This window comes from Streptopelia decaocto, assembly GCF_964273445.1.
Source record: "Streptopelia decaocto genome assembly, chromosome: 6".
NCBI lineage: Eukaryota > Metazoa > Chordata > Aves > Columbiformes > Columbidae > Streptopelia > Streptopelia decaocto.
This window is the reverse complement of record NC_138660.1, coordinates 32,985,109-33,006,615: the sequence shown is the minus strand read 5'-3', so window position 1 is coordinate 33,006,615 and position 21,507 is coordinate 32,985,109. Positions and strand designations below refer to the sequence as shown.

The 21,507-nt window shown below is 48.1% G+C and overlaps 1 long non-coding RNA gene across 1 annotated transcript; it reads right to left on the bottom strand.

The window, feature by feature from the left end:
- Positions 1 to 15,337: 15,337 nt before the first annotated feature.
- On the bottom strand, positions 15,338 to 21,092 carry LOC309441595. The gene is made up of 3 exons (XR_014184424.1): positions 20,976 to 21,092; positions 17,129 to 17,242; positions 15,338 to 15,378 (listed from the first exon to the last, which is right to left on the bottom strand). It is a non-coding gene; the product is annotated as an uncharacterized lncRNA (long non-coding RNA).
- Between the last annotated feature and the right edge of the window lie 415 nt (positions 21,093 to 21,507).

The following is a 21,507-nucleotide window of genomic DNA, read 5'->3' as shown; positions in this document are numbered from 1 at the left end:
TTTCACCATTGAATAAAGTTTTATCCTTAACCAAAGCGCTGTCAGCAGAGGTGTTAACTCATGTATTTAAACATGTGTAACAAGGGGTGGGGGGAACGGGTACAGCAGCTCAAAATGAATCATTACTCCAAGTAATCCCACATCAGCCCAGCCCTCTGCATACATCACTGTATCTGCCACCCCATGGGGTGAGCAGGGGAGACACTGCAGAGCCCATCAGGGAGAAGCCCTGGTGACCCATTGCTGGGTGTTTTCCCCATGATGCAGTAGGTCAATCTGTATTACCCTCCTGACACCTGCTGCTGGTGGGAGCAAAACCACCACAATTTACTGCAGAACCAGGGGCCATGCTGATGATTTGTTGACACCCACATAGGAGGAGTGTGCCCAAGGCACTGCCTTCCTCTCCTCAGGTCTGGGAGGAGACACTTCTGCCCTGCTGTGTTTCTGCAGCTGTGTGGTGATCACCTGAAGCTGGAGGAGCAGTGCTGGACTGCAGCCTCACTGATACAAGAATTGTTTTTGTCATCCTGCCTATCTTTTCACATGGAGACCTGTTCTTCAGTTGGGGCTGCTCTTGACACAGCACTACCATGAGAAACCTTTCCAACACAACGGTGCACAGAAGGTGGAACAACAGTGCAGTGTTTTCCACCTCAGGGTCTCAACAAATGAAGAAGAGCAGAGCAGATGTTCCCACCTCCAAGCAGGCTTTTTCAGCATAAATCCCAGAAGGTAGGGTAGGGTAGAGTCCAGTCCACAGAACAACAGGGTCCTAAGAACTTCACAAGTTCCACCTCAAACACATGCAAAAACCTTCAAAGACTTGTTAACATTGTACAGCATCCTAAACTAGAACACTAAAGGTACCAAACAGCTCCAAAACTCACAGCATGGACCTGTAAAGCAGGTCACCTTGCAGTGCTGGTATCAAAAGTTAAATGCAAAGAAGCCTCAAGGATTGGCCAGAGCAACCCATAACTTGATTTGACAAGGACCCATGTCTTGCAGAAGAATCTTTTAAGACGCTGCAAGACTGTGCAGAGGTTATGTTAACCCTCCTGACTTGGGACTACATCCTAATACAGTGAAGTCCATGGCAAATTACCAGGTTCACTGTTGCAATACACAACAAGCAGTTGGCTCCAAGGGCAGCATCCCAGGCTCATTTCTGAGCCATTTCTGTTTGTCTTGTAGGTTGCATGAACCCAGGGGAGAGCAAGGCAAGCCTCAAACCTTCTTTCCCTTGAAACAGGCAGCTTCTGGCTGAGAAAATGCTTGAAGCCACCCGGACTCACTGGCAGGCATTTAGAGATACCCTCCATCCCAAACTCAGCTGGGTCATATCCTGACTTTGGCTCACCAAGGACTCTTTCACATCTTTACTTTGGAAGAAGCTCAGGTGGGAAGATCAATACACATTACTCCCTCCAAAGAAAGCATCATCTTGAACTGAGGGCTTATTCCTACTGACACCTGATCCCAGATAACCCCATCCATGACCAAGTGGGTTGTACTCACCACCTGCAAGCAGGTAACTCCAAGCCACAGCCATCAGCTCCCTACAAAAGCAGTACCCTAGCAATTCTGTGAGGGGTAGTGGTTTGCACTTCCTTTATCCTCCTTGCAAGAAAGTGTGGGGAATTCAATATTCCCTCTGTATTTCACCACCTGGCTTGGCTATGGCAGATCACTAAATACCAGAGGGAAGAGTTTAGCTTTGGTTCTGGAAGGCTTCAAGGGACATTGTTCAGGAGACACTTACACAATGGTAATGAGCCAGAGATCTCCTTAAAAAAAGCCCTACGAAAAGCATTTTTAATTGCAACCCACTCCCTTCAATTAGCTTCCCCCCTCACATTTAAAAGCAGGAACAAGTCAGGAACTCAAGGCAAACCTAAGAAAATAGCTGTCCTACGGCAGCCTGAGTTTCAGGTGCAGGACTCATCCATCATAGCACTAGCGTTCTCCCTCCCTCCACACCCCAGGTAAAGCTGGATAAGTACTTTTAAGAGCCTTTAAATTCTCCCTGGTCTATACCACAAGGCATATCCTCCCTGTGGAGAGAGGATGGGGCAAGCATGGCAAGGCTGCAATGAGGCTGGGAAAGTGGAGAGATTCCAGCTCCATCACCACAACAACTGGATACCCTCCAACTTCCCAGGTCTGCTGTCACATAAATAATCACAAAGCACCTTCACAGGGTGCGTGTAGAGGGGGAAGAGACAGTGAGGAACAAACTGCATTCCTCTTTAATGAGGATAAAGAACAAAATGGAGTCAATTAAGTCTGGTTCTGGTGACATTTCTCTGAGTACATGAAGACTGGTATAAGCTGAAACGAGACAAGTTGTTTGAACCCCGTGGGCACGATTGTTTTTTTTTTTTTTTCAAAATTAGTTTTTCATGATTTATTTCAATTTTTTTCCTCTGTTACTGGTAGGTTCAAAGGACATGTGGGACAGATTCAACTCAACAGTTTGTAAACAGCTGATGTGGGAGGGAGAAGGCACTTAAGTTACTGGAATTGTTTTCATTCAAAAAATTTTGTAAATTAATTCCTCCCCCAACTGCCTGCTATAAACACCACAGAGCCATGTTCCTCCTCTTCAAATGGATCATGCAGACAGATGTGCCTTCTGTTCTTTCGCAAACATCAAGGCTGCCTTGCTCCCTGTGTAAATGTCAAGGTGCTAATTAGTTGTAACAGGAGTCAGGCGAGGACAAGTCGCAGTACTGGGAACACGATGGCAGCGACACGGAGAAGGAGCCGCGCCTGGATTTTAAACGTCTCCTCCACAGCCTCTAAGGAACAAGACAGGCAGTGCAGCATCGCAGGGACCAACCGGTCCCCAAACCACCAGCAGGAACTTAGGGCTCATGGTATGGGGGGGCTAAACATGGGGTACCCCTTTCTCCTGCAGCCAAGGGAGGGCATCCGCAGGCTTGCATGCTGGCGTGCACATCTGTAAACAAGGAAAAAAGGGGAGCATGGACAAGGGAATGTGTCAATCTAACATGCAGCCTTGCCACTGAGTTTATAATCTCTACTTTCACAATAAACACCTGTTCCTTGTTCTCCAGGGTAGCATCAACAGGTCTTCTCACCCCTTCTCAGCTTCAGTTCAGAGAAGTCAGGGAGTTGTTATATCCACCACATTTCCGTCAATACTTTACGTTTTCCAACCCCTTCCTTTACCACAAAGTAATGTTTTAAGCCTCAGGACAGAGGTGTCACTTAAGTTCTCTTTGTTTAGACAGTGCCTGTTGACCATTTAATTGCATAGTAATTACAATGGAGCAGCAAGGTAATTACAAGCTAAATACCTTTTCATTGCATACGAATACTCCTCTCTTCCTGCCCATGTTGCAGGCCACATGGTAACTCCACATGGTAACTCCTCCTGGCTCTACCACATGTGAGCCCAGTCATTTACTACAGCCCGTAATTATCAAGCCATTACAGGGTGTTTACCTGGTGTGCCTCAAATTACCATTTAGGAAACAAGTGAAAGCAGAGGTGGCACCAGAAAGGCTCCCAGTTACAGAGAAATGGCGCTGTGTAATAGCACCCATTGCTGCTTTCTTCCCGTTGTAGCTGTAGAGGAAGGGTAGGAGTATGCTGACAGATGAAGGAGGTTGGTGGTGTGTAGAAAAGCCTGACTGATTTTGGCAAGCGCTTCCAGGTGTCAAATGGGAGAGTCAAAGCATTTAATCTCAGCAGCAACCAACTCTATTTCCATCAAAAGCAAGGGAAGTTTATAAGCCTTCCACCTACAGGTGCTCCCCTCCTCCTCCCTGCCCTCCACTCACTCATGCCCAACTGAGACAGGGTCACACCTGCTGGTACAGCCACCCAAGGGACTCTTTTGGTGTGGTCACGCACTCTGCAGCCCCAGGATTGCTGCTGGCCAGCCCAGCTCAGGCACAACCTTACACTTGCTGCATCTTTGCTATTTGAAATCCAACTCCAGCAGCAAGACCTGAACAGCTCCATGGTGGCTGGCACCCTGCAGTCCCACCAACGCTTTACCAGGGGTTGTAGCAGGGATGCTCTGATCCTTGTTACTCAGGCTGGTTCCACCAGACATCAGAGGAAAGTGTCAGAGATCTTCTTTCTGAGACTGGTAGGAGTGAGAAGTAATTAAATGTTATTTCTCACTAGTTATTACTTTCCCTGCCTCTGCAAGCAGCTGTCTCCTGGCTCTCGCTTGCATTGGAGCTTGCTGGAAGCATCCCTGGGTTGCCCTTTCTGCTCTTCAGCAAGCTGGCTTTCCCAAGGACTCCCTTCTACACTTCCCTGCAGGAAACAAAGAAAGCACTGCCTTCCTCCACTGACTCACAATCCTTTACTCAAACTTACAGATTATTTAAAAATAAGCAGGGATTTCATAGTGGGTTCTGGAGTGCAAGGGACTTGAGAGTATTAAATTCCACCATTTTATCTCTAGCACTCTTAGTCCTAACACCCTACTGCACAGAAAGAGAGCAGCAATGCTGAGCACTGGAGGAGTGATTGCTCTTCCAGCCCTGAGACGGAGCTTTACACCTTCCACCGAGTGGGAAAACACAGGCATCGCAAGCCAGCGCTGCCCACCTCCTGGAAGCAAAGTGGGGAGCATCCCAAGGGTCCTTCCACTGCTGCAACTGTGAGTTAACGTTATGAATTCAGCTTCTGAAGGAAGACAAGAAGTGCCTTGTTCCACATCACAGCAAGCGACACAGTGCCTCCAGTGCCCAAACTATCCATGACCACCAAAGTCAGCTCAAGGGCTACCCAGGAGAAGAGACCAACAGCTACCAGAAGATGGTGAAATGAGAGAAGCAGCAGTAGGGTGGGCTTCTGCTGACTCTGCGACTTTATTCATTTCTTCCCCCATCCCGTCTGCCCTGGCCATGGGGAGATCGCATGCACAGCTCCTCCCACCCTCCCCACCAGCTCAGCTCTGGGCTCCATCTATCCCAGGGCATCATCTAACCACCATCTCCACATCTCTCTCCTCCTGTTACACTCTATGTCAAATCCCTAGTTGCACTGCACTGTAGAGCCACCTTTTTGATGCCAGATAAACACCTCTAGCTGCTGAGATTGTGCCATGGTGTCCAAGGGTTGAGCTTACATTTTCCTTCTCCTTGGCCTGCAGCCTTTTTTCCTAGAAGTCTCAGGAAAACCACATTTCAGCCACATCCACCAGCAGGCAATAGCACAGCAACCTGAAGTCTGGATCCCTAGTAAATGAGCTAATAGGAATTAAAGGGGTAAAGAAAAAAATAAAAGGGAGTGCTGGGGTACCCCCGGTTTTAAGAGGTACAACAGCACATCAGTGCCGGAGATGCTGCTGTGTGGAACCCTGTAGCTCCGTAAGGGGGACACAGGGAACCACACAGACCTGCTGCAATGGGAAGACATACTGCTGCCAAACACACGCTTCAGCATCAGCAAACCCAAGTCACCCCAGTGACCCACAGTAGCAGCAGCTTGCTGGCTTCTCATGCTCCCAGTGCTGGCCACCAGTGTCAGGAGAGTGGGTGGGACAAGGCAGAGGGACAGGGACAGCTTAGCAGCACTGCTAGAGCAGAAAGACGCAACGACATGGGGTAGTTATCGAAGGCTGCAGCCTGCCTGTGCAAATACAGCCAACTCTGCTTATCTTTTAAATCTACTGCCCACTTGGTACCAATGCAAGAGAGGCTTTGTCAATGCCTGTAGCCCTGGATGGAGGTGTGGAACATGAGCAGGTCTCCCCAGCAGCCATACAGGGAAGCAGAGGGCTGTGGTGCACAAGCAAGTGTCTTGGAATTGAAAGGATCAGGCCATTCACCAACCCAGGGGGAACCAGCAGGACAGCATGACACGTGTCCATTCTGAGCACATGCAAGGGGAACATTTCCCTCAGCTGAGGATGAGCTAGAGCCAGGTTGCAGCAGTGCCTTGCCAACATGCACCCCTGAGCACAGCCATACTCCAGCACTGGTGCTCCTTCTGCTAATCCTTCCCTGCTGGCACTGTCCCAGCACAAGTAGCCAGAGCACTGAACAGGACAGCAGCAGAGAAAGCCTCTCCTTGCACATTTAACCCCAATGCATGTACCAGGCAAGTACACACTTCTGCAAACTCTGAAGCCCTGGACAGCAAATACTACCCAAGGAGCAGAAGAGCAGAAGCAACTTTCCCCCCCAACCCACCAGACTTTTTCACTTTTCCAGCAAGCCCATATATAAGCCTGTCTCCACCTCTTTCCCTAACTAACCCCATCTTTACAATGAACCTATTTCCCCTCCTATCAGCCTAAAAACCCCAACAGAACTCTTTACCTCTTGCTCACGTAGCTCCAGCAACCTCCAGGAGTGTTAACAGCCACTACTGACACCACAGCTCTCCTGTGGCCTTTGTTGTCCTCAGCCCCTTACTTCTCCAGCCATCACTGTGAAGGACTTCCCAAACTCTTGCTGGAGCCCTGCCCTTCCTTTTAAGTCTGTTGTACTTCAGCAGTTTGTAATTGGGCAACTGATTGCAGCCTGGGTAGGTAATGAGGCACCTCTTTAACCCTTTCCAGGCAGTAACAGAGTGGGATGTGTTCACCCTTCTGGTTGGGGTGAGAGGGTATTCCCTGCCCTCTTTTAAATCTGCCTACACCAGAAGCCTAATCATGGAAGGATGCCCTCCATGAAAGGTGCCCTGGCAGTTGTGGGTGGCTCCCAGGACACCTTGTGTGATGGGACAAGCACAAGCACACTGGGGCAGCGGTACAGGACATCATGGAGCGCCCTACTCCCCGAAACAGGGGGATGCCACCCAGCACCCTGCAGGCTGGTGTCCCGGTGTACAGAAACCGCTCCAAGTGCTGTGGTCCTGGGGATGTGAGCCAGTGCAGCTCCAAGGCAGCAATGGTGTGGGGGGCCATCCATGGCTCCCCAAAATACACTGTGTGCCCTGCGTGCCCTTGTCTCCATGTGCAGGGGCGATGGCGCAGCCCTGCGGGCATGTGTGTGCACTTGGGAGCCAAAATAACGAAGCTGTGTAGGAGGGAGGCTGGCTCTGACTCACCCACTGCTCCGAAATACCCTTTCCTCTGGAAGAATCAGCTTTTCCTCTGCTCCTTGCTTTAAAGAGGGCTTTCAAGGGGTATCCCCCCACCCCAAACCTGCAGCGTCCTGGTGGTGGTGTAGCAGGTGGTAAGAGCCCACACGTCCCATGGTGTGGCACAATTTTATAGTGAAAAGAAAGGAGAAGCATTGGGGCACCCCAGCACACTGCTCGGCTGCTGAGCTGGGGGTGCTCTTGCAATGTATGGGGTTTTCTCCCCAAAACACCACCTCTCTCCAAATGCCTCTAGTGACATGGCTGAGGTCACAGCGATGCAGCTGGATAGGTCTTAGGTGTGTCCCTAGGCATTTCTGCTTCTCCTCCCATGAATGTAATCCTTTCTGTGAAATAAGAGCAATGAAAAATTAACATGACATTATGAAAATGTAAGGTCTTGCATCCTTGCCAGCGACCTCACCCCAACCAAATTAAACACTGGACTCAATACAGTCACATATGCCCTCAAAACGCATCTGTGCTGGTCAGTGATAATTACAGAAGTCAGTCTACCAGTCCTGATGCCAAATAGGCAGAAGTGGCTCCAGTATGTGGCTTCTGCAGGGAGTCACAGTGAGTGCAATAAGGACATACATAATCCTTGAGAAGATGCCAGGCAGCCGCAGCAAAGCTAAAAAATTCTGAAATTACGGAAAATAAACTCCATGCTTTGGATGGTGAAGGACAGCAGCATGTAACTGGGGGGTGGAGGAGAGTGTCCATCACACTGAGAGTTTCCAATCAGGACAGAGCATCTCGGCATAGGATGATGTGCTGCATGGCAATGCTCAAGAACCATCCTCTTCATTCCCTGTGAACCTCCTGCATTTTCTTTATATAAAAGTCTTCATGTAACTGGGCACAAAAACACTTAAGAAAAGGTCTCCTCATATGTGCCATCAGTCCTTTTTTATATTTCTTCCCTCTTTTGATTCTACCCAATTAGCCAAAGCTGCATTTCTTCTTCCAAAAAAAGAGATAGTATTTATTGCTGACTCCATACTTGCCACCTGTATTTTCTCTGTTGTTGTTTTTGGTGGGTGTTTTTGTTTGCTTGTTTGTTTGTTGGGGTTTTTTTCCCCTGGCTTCAATGGCTCTGCATCATGGTTGCACAGCTTATTTAGTGATCTCTGACTCTGAAAACTGACACTATGCTCAAAGAAACCACCCTCCAGCCCATCTCTCCATCCATTACTGTACGCTAACTTTGCTGCTCTCACTTTTGGCACTACAGTGCAACAGCAATCCTATAATATGGTCATTTTCACACTACTTCAAACTGAGCATCTTTATTAGCAGGTGCTAAATTGCTGCTCCAGCTGCTGAATGGTAACAATTAACTCAATTAACATCTAAACAGATGTAATTTTTGAGGAAACGAACAACATTAATAACCACCAAAAGGGGAAAAAGGCTGCAATTACAAATGTGGAAAAAATCATGCACAGCTACAGACAGGCGTGTGCTCTTTTCCAGTGTCCCCTGGAGAGCTGTTAGAGCACGGCCCTTTCTCTGAGTGCTGGCAGTACGTGCAGCTCATAATAGGCATCGTACTTGCTGCTACGGCTGAGGCTGTATCTGCAATGGATGCAGCACAGATTGTTTCTGCAAAAAAGGGTTTAAGAGTTACAGACTTTACTTGTCACTCAGGGGCCCCCTACATGTTGCAAAAACAGGGGGATGAGGCCCTTCCAGCAAAAGCAGAGCTTTGCCAAAACAGCTCACCCAACCACATTGCAAATGATGTGCTTGAAAAAAATACAGGTAGCCTACAAATAATATTTTCTTGCATCTCCACACTTCCTGGCTGTCGGTAGGATACGATGAGGAGGTACTGGACGTGTAGATGTGTTGTGTGATGCATTGAACCACAGCAATCTGTTACTGAACAGTCACATTCTGCAGTTCATAACCCAAACACCCCAATGGGCTCCAGCATTTCTCTGCCTGCTCCATCTAACAGCCCTGGAGATCACATTCCAAGCCCTGAAACCACACGGATACAGAATGACCACCTAAACTCATCAGTGAACTAGCTTCGTGTTTGTGGAGTCACAGTCTCTCCTACAAAAATGCATTCATTAAAGAAATCAGACAAAAGCTGCAAAGACCAAAAAAAAATGCAGGCTTCTGCATTGCTCCAGCTTGGTGACCTTTGTTTACCAGGAGTGACCTTCCATCCCAGCTCCGTGTAGCACAGAGACATCAAATGGCAGAGGAACAACACTGCAAATGGTGCAACTTAAAAACATGTTATTGCACGGGTGGAAACTTTGGTGAAAAATATAAATTTCCAGGCTGTGGCCTTGCCTGTGCCCTTCCAGCTTGTAGGTTTTGTTAATGTTTGTGGGGCAAGACTTTTCTGCCCCAAATGTTCATGCAAAGGAAACGCTGTTGCTTCCAATCTCTATTTTTATATCCACCGCTACTCCCTGAAAACCTGAGTCTTCAAACTGCTGTCCCAGTGTATTTTGATTATCATAAAGCACTTTTCATTGAGAAAAGCTTTTCTCATGGTCTGGGAGAGCTCGGGTAGCTCAGCAGACAGTGCAGTGATAAAGCCCTGGCATTACCTGTGTTGTCCACAGAGCTCTATGGCATCTCCCCACCATGGGGCTGTGCTTAGTACCTTGTATTTTGGGCTGGGGGCAAGGCGGGAGGTGATGCCCTGGGTGCTGGTCTCGGTGCACTAGTGGCCTTCTTCAGGGGAGATGGGCAAGGATGCTCTCTGGTAGCCGCACTTTGGTCACCAGCCCTAGAAGAGTCCACCCATGCCCAGCTCCCCTTGCTGCAGCTGTTCACAGACCCCTTTTCCCCAGCAAGTCATGCTCCGTACAAGCGAGGGACAGGATCCCTTCCCTTGGGTCCTTTGTTCCTGGGAGCGGGGCAGCGAGACAACAGGGATACCGGCCAGAGTTGGGGGATATAATGTCCTAAAGTGCCCAAGTGATCCAGGGCTCAGGACATCCAGCTGCGGGAGATGCCCAGGAAAGGAAAGACAGGCTGCTGAGCAGGACAGACAGCCAGGGATGCTCCCAGTTGTGGGGTGTTTGACAGCTTGGGGCTCCCCCAGGCACCTTGGCTTGGAGGAGATGAGCACTGCACCTGTGGTCTCCCATGGCACCTCCAAAGGTGCTGCAGAAAGGGAGCTCACCCAGCACCGGCAGACCCCGCAGGGCTCAGGGAATATGTGTTTGAGCCAGCCCCAGCGGGCAGATACCCTAAGTGCAGGTCTCTGTAAGGTTTAATGTTGAAATTAAATTTTAAAGAGCATTTAATTGGCTATTACCATTTATTTGCCCTACATCTCGCTGCATTTACTCGAAGGTAGGTGGCTTTTCCCTGGGCAGAGGGGGAGCACAGTTTGCTCCCGCTGGTGATTTCCAGCCACGGAGAGCAAGGAAAGTGGATGGGTCTCCCCTTGAACCCAAATCCCTCCTCTCAGAGCCTGGAGAAGTTCTGGGTTGATTTGAGAAGGATTTAGCTTGATTTTGTGTTTTTTAAAGATCAATTGTTTAGGTACATTTACATCTCATTCCAGATGTCGGCACAGGGGAAGTCAAAACCCAAATTTGTATTTTGCTCAGGATCCTGGCATTTCCATGTTAATTTTCTTTGCATTCAAGAAGAAAATAAAATGTGCTGGGACAAGCAAGAACATTCCCTTTTTGTTTCAGCCAATTCTCGATATTTTGTAATTACCATTTAGGTCAGGGGTTTCTAAAGAAAGCAAAACACAAGTTCCTTTGAAAGGCAAGAGTGCGGTGTTTTGCTTTGCTAGCAATAGCACAGTTTGCCAATGGTATTCTCAAAACAGGATTTCATCCTGTTAATACTTCCTCATGAAAAGGATCCACTTTGACTTAACAGCATCTTTCAAGGGGAAGTGGCTTCTCTGAAAAAGTTTGGGGCTAATTTTAGACAAATGAGCTAGATGGGGCTTTGCCCTCTTGCAAGTTTATCTCCATCTTTATTTCAGTGTAAAAACAATCTCTAGAGTGATGCACTCGGTCGCGTAGCCCGCATCGTCCCCTCATTAAATTTTTAATTTGCTGTAGTTGAAAATCCTACTGGAAACAAGCAAACTTGCGGATAAAAATGCTCACTGCATGGGGCTTGGCGAGGCAATGGCTTAACCCAGGATTTGTTCCGGAAAAGGCAGCTAAAAGAGATTCAAGACCTCTCCCAACGCAAATAGGAACATTTAATCTTTATTTAGTCTCTCATTCAGCTTAAGTGTTATGGATGAGAGTGGCTATTTGCAAAATACACAGGCTGTGCTCCTGCAACAGCATCCCTGTATCAAGGGATGCTCTTCTGCTTTTCAGACAACATGCAGCAAAAACATCTCTTGGTGCCTGTTCTCCAGGTATTTTCACTTTTGTCCCCAGTGGCGGTGGGCCAGTGGTTTGGGTAATGATGCCTCTGCAATTATTTATCACCAGTCAATACTTGTAGGGGTTTATCTGGCCACAGGCAGACCGTTGTTTCCTTCTGGATGAGAAGATGGAGGTTTACAACACCTTAACGCTACCCCAGGATGACCGTTTTGATGGGTTGATGACAGGACGGCTCATGTTCTCCTGGAAATCAGGGTTACTCCCAAGGCTTCCCAGGGCAGGCAGCACCCAGGCCTGGTGAACCCCAGCATTGCCCAGTTCCCCTCCCGCTGGCATATTTACTAATGAGCTGCAAAACCATTGCAAGATAAGAAATGCTGCCTGGTGGGAGCTGAGGAAAAAACAAACAAACAAACAGCTGTTCTCCTGTCCCCTGGAGAAATGTTTTAATGAGACAGAAATGCACTTGGGTTTTGGTTTTGGATAGGGACAGAAATAGAAGTGGTGCTTGAGGAGGTCACCCCAGTGGTCCCACAGATGGAAGGTGCAGCGGCATGCCTGGCATAGGGTTTGTCCAGTCATGGTGCATGAGTCCACCATCGTGGTAGCTCAGGTTTCATCAGCCTGCTGGAAAAGAAATAATAAAAATGAGGGAAGTCTTTTTGGCTGCATAATCCATTACAGACTGCTGACTGGATATGGACCCCTCCCAAAACATCCATGACAAGTCTCAGCAGCTTGTTCTGGTCTTAAATCCCAAATGCCACAACACCATGGTGGGGGTTTCCACCGTCCTGGTGTGGGCTGCAGCTCCCCTGGCAGCAGAGAGGTCATGGTGGGCTGTGAACTCAGAGGGGACTCTATTTTAGCCCCCCACACCCGCAGAGTGACTGAGCCAGCAGTGCCCCATCCCATCCCTCCTGTGGGCACCAGGGCGCTCCTGAGCCAGCCCTCCATGACCAGGGGACTGTGGCCTTCTATGACAGGGTGATTCCACCTGGCTCCTGTCCTCCAAGCTGTTTTTGAGCCTGATGTGGTCACCTTGCTGCTCGCCTGCCCAGAAACACCCACGTACCTGCGCGTTCCCCCAGCAAACCTGCTCATGGAGGAACTGACGAGTCCTGAAGAGCCGCTGAGGTCAGACGTGTCCCCTCTTGAGCCCCATCTGAGGCTGCCCGAGGATGCGGGAGCTGGCGCCGATCTCACCCACTCCTCCAGCGGGATGCTCCGGGTGTCCCACGGCACGGCTCTGCACCTCCTTGCATGGCTTACATCCCAGAGGGGCCTGTGGGGACAGCAGGAAGCCAGGACGCACGAGGCCATCTGCAACAACCATGCTCACGCTTCTGGGGCCGTTGGTCCCATGAAAGAGCATTTCAAACAGGGCAGGGTCTGGGCAATCTCTTCTGCATTTGTAGGCTTGAAGTGCGTGCCTGCTCTCTAATGAGGTTTATTCATGCCAGTGTTTCTCGGTATTATGTGCAGTATCTGGATAAAATAACCCCGTCCCTCAGTGGGGAGCCTCCAGCACAGTGGTCTACACAAATACAATAACAAAACTCAGTTGCTTTTTCAAGCAATAATGGAAGTCATTCAGGATATGAGCCAATTCCCATCTCTTTTAGCATCCACTTGGTCTCTACTCCAAAGCTTTTTGGAAACCCTTAACTGGTAGCTTTGAAGCATTTGGAAAAAAATTGGTTTCCCCTTTTCATTGATGTACTGTCTCTTTTTTCTGCCAAAACCCACACTTTTTTTTGCCAAAATAAAAACCCACTAGTGTATGAAAGCAGAGCTCATCCTCCGGGGAGGGGAGAACTAGCAAGTAAGAGCTGACAGAAATAGAAAAGCTTCCAGAAAATAATATCTTCAATGCCGTTTTATCTGCTTCATCATACCGCAGTCAGAAGAGATTTGACCAGGGTCCATATGAGCCAAATTAAAGCTTTCTGATTTTCTCGAGAAAAATATGTTGCAAACGAAGATCACAAAGACCTCGTGGAGACCACGTCACTCTTCACAGTTTCTGAAACCCTCCTCTTGTGACCATGGCAAGTCTGTCTGTGAGGTACCGTGCCACACAGTGTCACACATTGTCCTCAGGACCACAGAGGTGGCCACTGAACAACTGTATCTCTGCAAGAAATTCATCAGCTATTAGGCAGGGACAACAGACCTTTCTGGCAAGGTTTGCAGGAAAGAGATGGTGGAATTGACCTGATTTGGATGGAATTTGTGGCTAAGAAAGCAAGCGCACGAAGGATGCTCAGCTCTCTAGGGGTCATTCAATGTTTGACACTATAGAGATGTTTTCACCAAGGGGGCAGAAGGGACCCCAAAAGACAACCCCATCTGTGGAATCAAGGGCAGGGCCACCTCCCCGGTGACTTGAGGACTCCAAGGAACCGCAGTCCCAATTTCCCGCAGGTTTTGCTGAAACACCTCCCATCCCACCGCATTTGAGATCTCTGGATGAGCCAGCCAGGCAGGGCTCCTCTTCCAAGGCAGATGTTTGGGAGGTGTTAGTGACCAGCTCCTTCCCAGTGGCATTTTCCGAATGCAAAACCATTGCAAAGCTGGGAGGGCTTTGCCTCTGAGTGCACATTGCAAGAAAGGCTGGTTAAAAACCCCCAAACCAACCCCAATCTGCCTTACTTTTAGCCAGGAGCTTGCTGAGGTTACAGACGTGACTTTGGAGGGTGGGAGCAGAGCTGTGGGGGCACTCACAGCAGTGTGACACCAGCGCAGGGCAGTGAAGCCTGGGGACATCCCCATCAGACCAGCAAATGAGCCACATAGCTGAGTCCCCCGACACCAGACCAGCATCTCCCAAGCTCAGGAAATCTCAAGGTCCCAGGCCTTGGTTTTCAATTAATCTTTCCCACAGGGAAACCTACAGGTTTCAGGCTTCTCCCTGAGCAGGGACCAAGCAAAACCTGACAAGTCTGACTTAACAAATGATGCTGGCTTGATTTTGCAAGGTGCTCACCCCATGCCTGGTGCTCAGCAGGGCTGTGATCAGCTCCGGGGGGATGCAACCCCTGCGGCTGTATGTCAGGTTTGCACGCTGGAAGATGCTCTTTGGGGAGATCGGCAGCAGGTCGTGCTGCCAGAGTCCCTCTAGGACACGTGTGTTCCTTTATGGGTCCAAAGGGAATGTTTCTCATTATCTCTCCTTGCAATTTAATTAATCTGTGTTCAGTAATGAACCTTGAAATTTCAATTAAAAACATCATTACTAATCAGGACAGGATTCAAAACAGTCAAGGGGCTCTTAATAGCTTTACAGAGGCAGGAAGTTTGGGTTCAGGCTAGGATTTGTATGCTCCGATCTCTTTATTTTTGACACAGATCCACAGGGTTTTACGCTTCTGCATGTCCCTCCTCCCCCATCCTGGCAAACCCAAGCATGGGAGGTACATCTTTAATTTCCTTCAGGCTTCTGCTTTTGACAGAAAAACACAAGCCTCCAAAATAAACCTGAAAAGGGGAAATCACACAAAAAAAAATCATTGAAAAAATACCAATCGGTCCCACTGCCTGCTCCTGGGACAGCCCCTGCCAGAAGCCGTGCACTCGCCTGCACATTGTCCGGTAATTAAAATCTCGCATAGAGAGATCTGCATATCCTCAGCATCGCTGAGCTGAGCTGGCTGGCAGCAAATCAGAGAAGCTGCAGAATGCAAGTTCTGCCTCAGTAATGTCAGTATAATCTGACCCAAACGAAGCATCCCTCCCCGTGCCCAGAAAAGAGCCTCCTCTGGTGGGTCGGGATGCGACTGATCGTGCCCTGCTGCTCCAAACACCATGAAGCCATAGAAAATCACGGTACCTCCAATGCCTGTGCTTAAAAGTCACTCTAAATGCTGAGCCACAGAGCTAATGTAGCCCTTCCTCTGGCTACGCTCCACTGAGTAAAAACTGGTTTGTGGTCAGAAATCCAGGGAATGCTTATCTGGAAAAAATAGCAAAAGTAAGCAACGTAGGAAAGGGTAAAAGAGAAACCAATCCTGTATGTGTACCCCAAGTTGCCCACACCATTTAAAAAATAAAAGAAAGAATGATAATTGATTGAAATTGATATTAATTGAAAGATAATAGAAAGATAATAAAATTGAGATTTGTTGGTTTTGTTTCTGAGGAAAGCTATACCTCTAGAAAGGGTTTAGGTGGATCAGAAAAGCTCAGTGGACAGGGGACACAGGAATGCCAAATGGCCTTGCAGTGCAACCTTCAAAGGGAAAAACAGACAGGGGAAGTCAAAGTAATATATTTTTTATCTGATCCCACAACATTTGGACTGTAGTTTTCAAGCCTGGGCATCCAGAAATGTTATTTTTTCATTATAAAACAATGCAACATGCCTTTGTTATTTAAATAAACTACAAGCGGTATTTTTCAGAGCGGTCAGTGCAGACATTTCCTCATTACTGTGGAGCTGCACTGGGAAGGTCTCCAGAGCATTGCATGTGCATTATTTCCCAGATACACAACTGCATGTTGATTGTAGCCTTTTGCAAGATGTGCAGCAGATTGAATTATCCAACCCAGAATGTATCTGTGTAACCACGCCAGACTCTGAGCTAGGACAAGTTTAGGAAGGGCCACGACCACAGTGCTGCTGTGACTGTCCCCATCAAGAAATGAAGGAACATATGGATGAAGCAGGAGTCCCTGGGAGGGCACTGGAGACTGATGCCCAGGCAGATGCTGGTGCTGCCTCCAGGCTGCTGGGTCTGGAAAAGGTTGGAGAGCAACATGAACTGAGATTGGCACGTGGGCATCTGAGCATCTCCTCTCCTCTTAGAGTTTCTGCGTCCTGAATTTCTGCTTTGAACTGGATGCTCAAGAGCAACAGACACAAATTATTCCCCAAGGTGCCTTCACAAATAGTTTTGAACTGTGGATATGATGAGAAGAATGAAGTTCAAGTACAGCCATGTAAAGTGCAGGTAAAAGCCCCATCATCCCATCTGCCTCTCCAAGGAGAATGCAACTGAAAAAGGGTAAATGGCAACTCTGGAAAAAAGACCTCATTTCATGTGCTGTTTCCAAAGCCTGGCTAGCCTACAGCTTGGATAATTAGATTTCAGCTGTAGAGGCAAAATTCATGGAATAAATTATTAATCACAGATTGTTTGCCCAGTATCAAGTAAGAAAGAAGTGAGCATTCAAAAAGCCAGCAGCTTGACAACATTTTCCCTGCATTATGAACAGACGAGGTGCAAGCAGCAGTACCTGCAGCTCAAGGATATTCTCCCCATCACCCACCCTGCAGCCTCGATCCCTGTGTGGAAATTGGGACGATGCGATGTCTCCTTCACATACAGCGTATTGCATACACTGTATGTTGTGCCAGAGCTAAGCAGAAAGAGCTGGGCTCTTTTGCCCACCACCAGGTGCTTCCCAAGCACCTCCCCCAAAAAAATCTACCCAGCGTAACCCTGGAGAGGCTCAGTCTGTGCAAGGTGGGGTCTAATCCCATTTTGTGGCTCCTGGCCCTGGCAGCTGGTTTGTGCCTTTAGTTACTGCCGTGCCTGCCCACAAAATGACCATCCTTTCTCTGAGCCTGGCTGGGCTTGTGGCTCAGAGGTGTTCCCTGGCAAGGAGCACTGGGGTAATTTTCTGTGGGGCCCACACCCAGGATTACGGCTTTGAAAAAGGAGGAAACACGGGAGCTTGGCTCAAAGGAAAACAATCATTACCTGAGCAGAGAAAAAAAAGAGCCGTTTCTTTCCCGGTAGAAGGCATCTGATAAAAGCCTGAGACCAGTGGTATTTATATTAGCAGATTTTACATCCTCCTTGTGTGTACTTGGACTGCAAGACATAAATCAAAGCAGGGGTTCATTCCAAGAACAGTTTATTTTTATCTGAGAAGTATGTGCTAGCAAACCAGATACTGGTATGTTGATTCTGTTGGGTTAGTGTGATTTGTAATACCTTCTATTGTTTTATAGTGTGCTTCACTCTGGAGTACCTAGTTTGTCCGAGTCATGGGCTTAGGTTTTTTTGTTTTGTTTCATTTAATGTACGTTTTCTTATGGGTGGTTTTAGGTTTTAGTGGCTGGCTGCAGTGTTGTAGCACTTTAATGCCAAGGAAGAACGTAAAACTATGAAAAAACAAATTCTAAATGGGCTTGCAATCAAATGTATCTCTCTCTAAATTGATTTGTGTAAGGTGGAAAGTAAAGCAGCACAGAGTGCTTCCCAATATATCATTGCCCTTTAGCCATGATGAATCCTCACCCGAGTTTGAGGACCAGCCTGCATCTCTAGAAGTGATGCATGGAGAGGCTGAGGTCCAGGGTGGTACTTGCTGCAGGGGAGATACAGCAGGTACCACCAGGCTTTGGAGCCCTTGGTTGGCTGATACAGTGCACAGGATGCCATTAAAATTGTCAGCCTGAAATATTTGCTCACCAAAATGAAAATCACATGAGGTGAAGGGATGTAGCAGACAGGAGATGGTGGGAAGCAGCATCCACCTCCAGCAAATCCTACCTTGCTGCTCCTCTGAGCCAGTCAGGGGGCTTGCCTACAAAACAGCTGGGACTTTGGCCCACGTAGCCCTTTAATTCAGCTGCAGAATGTTGTGTGTCGTCCAGGATCCCTTTGGTGCGTGTTGTACCCACTGCTGGTGTCCCATCACAGAGACCAGGATGGAGCCCACAGCCTGCCCGGCCCTGGGGAAACCTCATCCTCACTACCTCTCGTTACTACACCAATGCCAGCCATCTAGTCTTACACCCCTATCTCTTTTTGTTAGCAAACATGCTAATCACCATCACCAGGAAAGGAACAGCCCTGAAAGCCATGCAGAAAAAGGCTGTATTCACAGCTCTGCACCCAGATTTGCTCAGCGTCTCCTTGACTCTCCCAAGGGAGTAGCGCAATCCTGGCAGATTGTACCTGGAGCTTTGTACCAAAGCTTTGCAGGGGATGGGATTCTGCAAGGACGCCCACTGTCACAGCTTTGCTTGGGCTCTGCTGTTGGTGAGGGTTCGTGCTCCGGCCATGGCAAGGAGAGTGTGCCCTGTGCTGGGCTGCTCATCAGTGCGATGCCTGCGGCTGGTGATTAAAGCAGGGACAGAGAGGGAACAAAAAAAATAAAAAAGAAAGGAAAATTCACCTTCTTCAAGATTTATGAGAATATAAACTTGGGAGCTGAGATGTTCCTATCACCACTGATGAGGCCCAAGGGACAGCTTTGGCTTAATGCAGAGTCAGATGTTTCTCTCAGTTATGAATTCAGAAGGTGATCTGGGGAGTTCAAAGCGAGATGTGCAAGTACTTAAAGAGGAGCAGCGCACGAGCCTCGGCACTGCCAACTTTGGTCTTGGTGTCTTATTTCTACAGCAGTACCCAAATCCCATAAACCACATATGGACTCAAGGAGGGCAGTGGTTTTGGGAAGGGGTGGGTGAGTAGCAAGGTCTGAAGCCCACGTCCCCAAAGGCTTATGGAGACCACATCCCCAAAGGCTCATGGAAGCCTATCACAGCAGCAAATGGGCTGAAGTGATGCCTGTCCCACCGAAGAGAGGTTTGCTGAGGTGACAACAGTTTGGTGACAAAAGTTTTGGACTATGTCCTTTGGGATTTGGAGCACCAAGTTCCCACTTTGTCCACCTCTGAGGAAAGCCATGGGGATGTTACATCCTTCTTGCTCCCCCTTTAATTCCAGCAGCCTATGGTGAGAGTCTCCATCAGGGAGGCCAGAAGGATCATGGCCCTGCTCTAAGAAACAACTCATTACCTAAGGAGAGCAAGGAAAAACAATGTATAGGGCTCTCCTGTCCCAAGTACACCAGTGCCACGGCCAAGAGGACTCCACACCAAGGAGAGGGAAGCACTCCGGATCCTAATATAGCTTGATAAAAAAAGAAATGTAAAATAAATGGACAGGAAAAGAAAAAAAAAAAAGAGCAGTGCCAAGGAGAGTCTTCAGGAGAAAGTTTTGAAAATGCAAAAATTAAAACATCCAACCTGAAGAATCCGGATCCACTTTGGATCAGGACAGAGTGAGCAGGAGTTTCTGTAAGCTGCCACTGACTTCCCGTAAGAGGGGGCTGAAGCAAAGAAAGCCTTAGCATTTTGGGTTTCGAACCTTCCATGGGAAACCCGTCTGCCCCTCTGAGTGATCCCCAACTTCACTGATGAAACAGCCGCATACATTCCAGTTAAGGTAATCTCCTACCTTAATAATTCATGGCCTGCTTTCAGGAGAGCTTGAAGCTCAGAGGAAATCTGAAAGCTGATATATACATTCCTATTAGCAGCACTGATCAGTGCCTACCTTTATAAAAAATAAAAATAAAAATCAGTGGAAGCATTTTTATTAAGCTACAGGGTCAAATAATAGCTCCTTCCAAGCTACAGAAGTCACGTCTGGTTTATTTACACTTAATTTCTCCCTTTAAGTCACATAATAAAAGCATTATCTTGAAAAGAAGAGAAAGATCTTAAGATGAAAGGAATGCTACGTGACAAATATGCTTTTAACAGCCTGGCAAACCAGAGTGTCTTGTAGAAAGGTTGTTCTCAAGGAGCTGTCCTTCAAGGGAAACATCTCCATAGATGGTTTGCATGCCCGCTTCCATATTGCCCATCATTATTACCATCATTATATTCTTTAATTGTCCTAATTGCATTAGTGCCGGTGGATATTATTCCCATGGGGCCTTGTATCTGCTGAGACTTTGCAGACTAACCCAGCAAGTCAGGCAGGAAGCCAGGAGGTAAGGAGAGGTGTGGAAGGACAGGATGGCATGGCCAGCACCAGCCAGGCATGTCCCATAGTCTTCCCTCTGTCCCTGGGCTGTGAGAGGCTGGGCTTCACTGAAAGGTGATGATGCACTCAGAAATTTCAGCATGTATCTTAGGGCAAAGGCTGGCTGGCATCGGCCACTCCAGAGCTAAACCCACCTTTTCCTACACCCATCTTTCCTCTCAAGCCTGTTCAGCAGAGCCCCTTCTCCCAGTGTGCCTCTCTACAGCATCCTCAGGCTTTGCTGGGGTCTCTGCACGCTGGTGTTTGCTCTGAGTAGCATCACTCACCACAAACGTGCCCGCACAGTTGAGCACCCGACTTCCCAGCCCTGGGACAGGCTGCTCCATGGGTACCACTTGCTCCTGCTGAGGATGGGAGACACGTGCACCCTGGTGTCTGTGGCCAGGGACAGACTTTCTTGTGATGTTCAGTGTCTGAAGACCTATATGGGCATGGGTTGCCTTTGAATCTCTAGTTCCTCCTACCTCCAAGAACAAAGCCCTGCTTTACTGAGCCAAGCCGAAGCAGTGTGGTTAATAAGGCAAAAAACGAAAGTACTTCCAATTGTAACCAATCATCTCCTCCTTCCCAGCAGAAAAGATGCCTTTCAAAATATGTCTGAGGACACTCACCTAATTACAGCCTAGCATGCTGTTCAAATTAAGCAAAACCTAAAACCTGTAACAGGGTGGCTGTAAAATGGCAGAGTTCATGGAGGTCCAGGGAGATACTCTGATCTATACCAGCTTGAGGTCTGACCCTTTACTATTCAAAGACTCACCCTTTGCTGTAAAAGGAGTCTCCTTAGCAATGCACAGTCCTGGGAGTCGAGCAGTCAAAGCACATGTGCAAGCCAAGCACATGAAGAGCCACCACAAAGCCTGCAATACTGCAGCGTGTCCTCATTTGGTTGCATCCATGACCACCCATTTGCAGCCTTGCTAGGAGAAGCAGAGATATTATAAATCTAAATCAGTGCTGTGCTCTGCCTGAGTGAGTGCATCTGCTTTCAGAGTCATTCTGAGCAACACCACCTTCAGAGATGTATCCCAAGGAAGTCCTGCCCACGACAGCTGTTAGCTAATCTGCGGTTATACCAGAAGTCAAATCCCTCTCAAAAACTCGTGTATTTAATAGACATTTCCTTCAAAACACGGGGATTCCCCGTTGTCATAAACTCGGTGAAGCCCATTTTGGATTTCGGCTTCACTTTCCACCTCAGTGATGTTGTTTGACACTGGGTTGCTCAAGTTAGTTGGCTGAAAAAGCATTTAGCTGATTAGTTTGTGATTTACCTTCCTAGAGTGTCAACA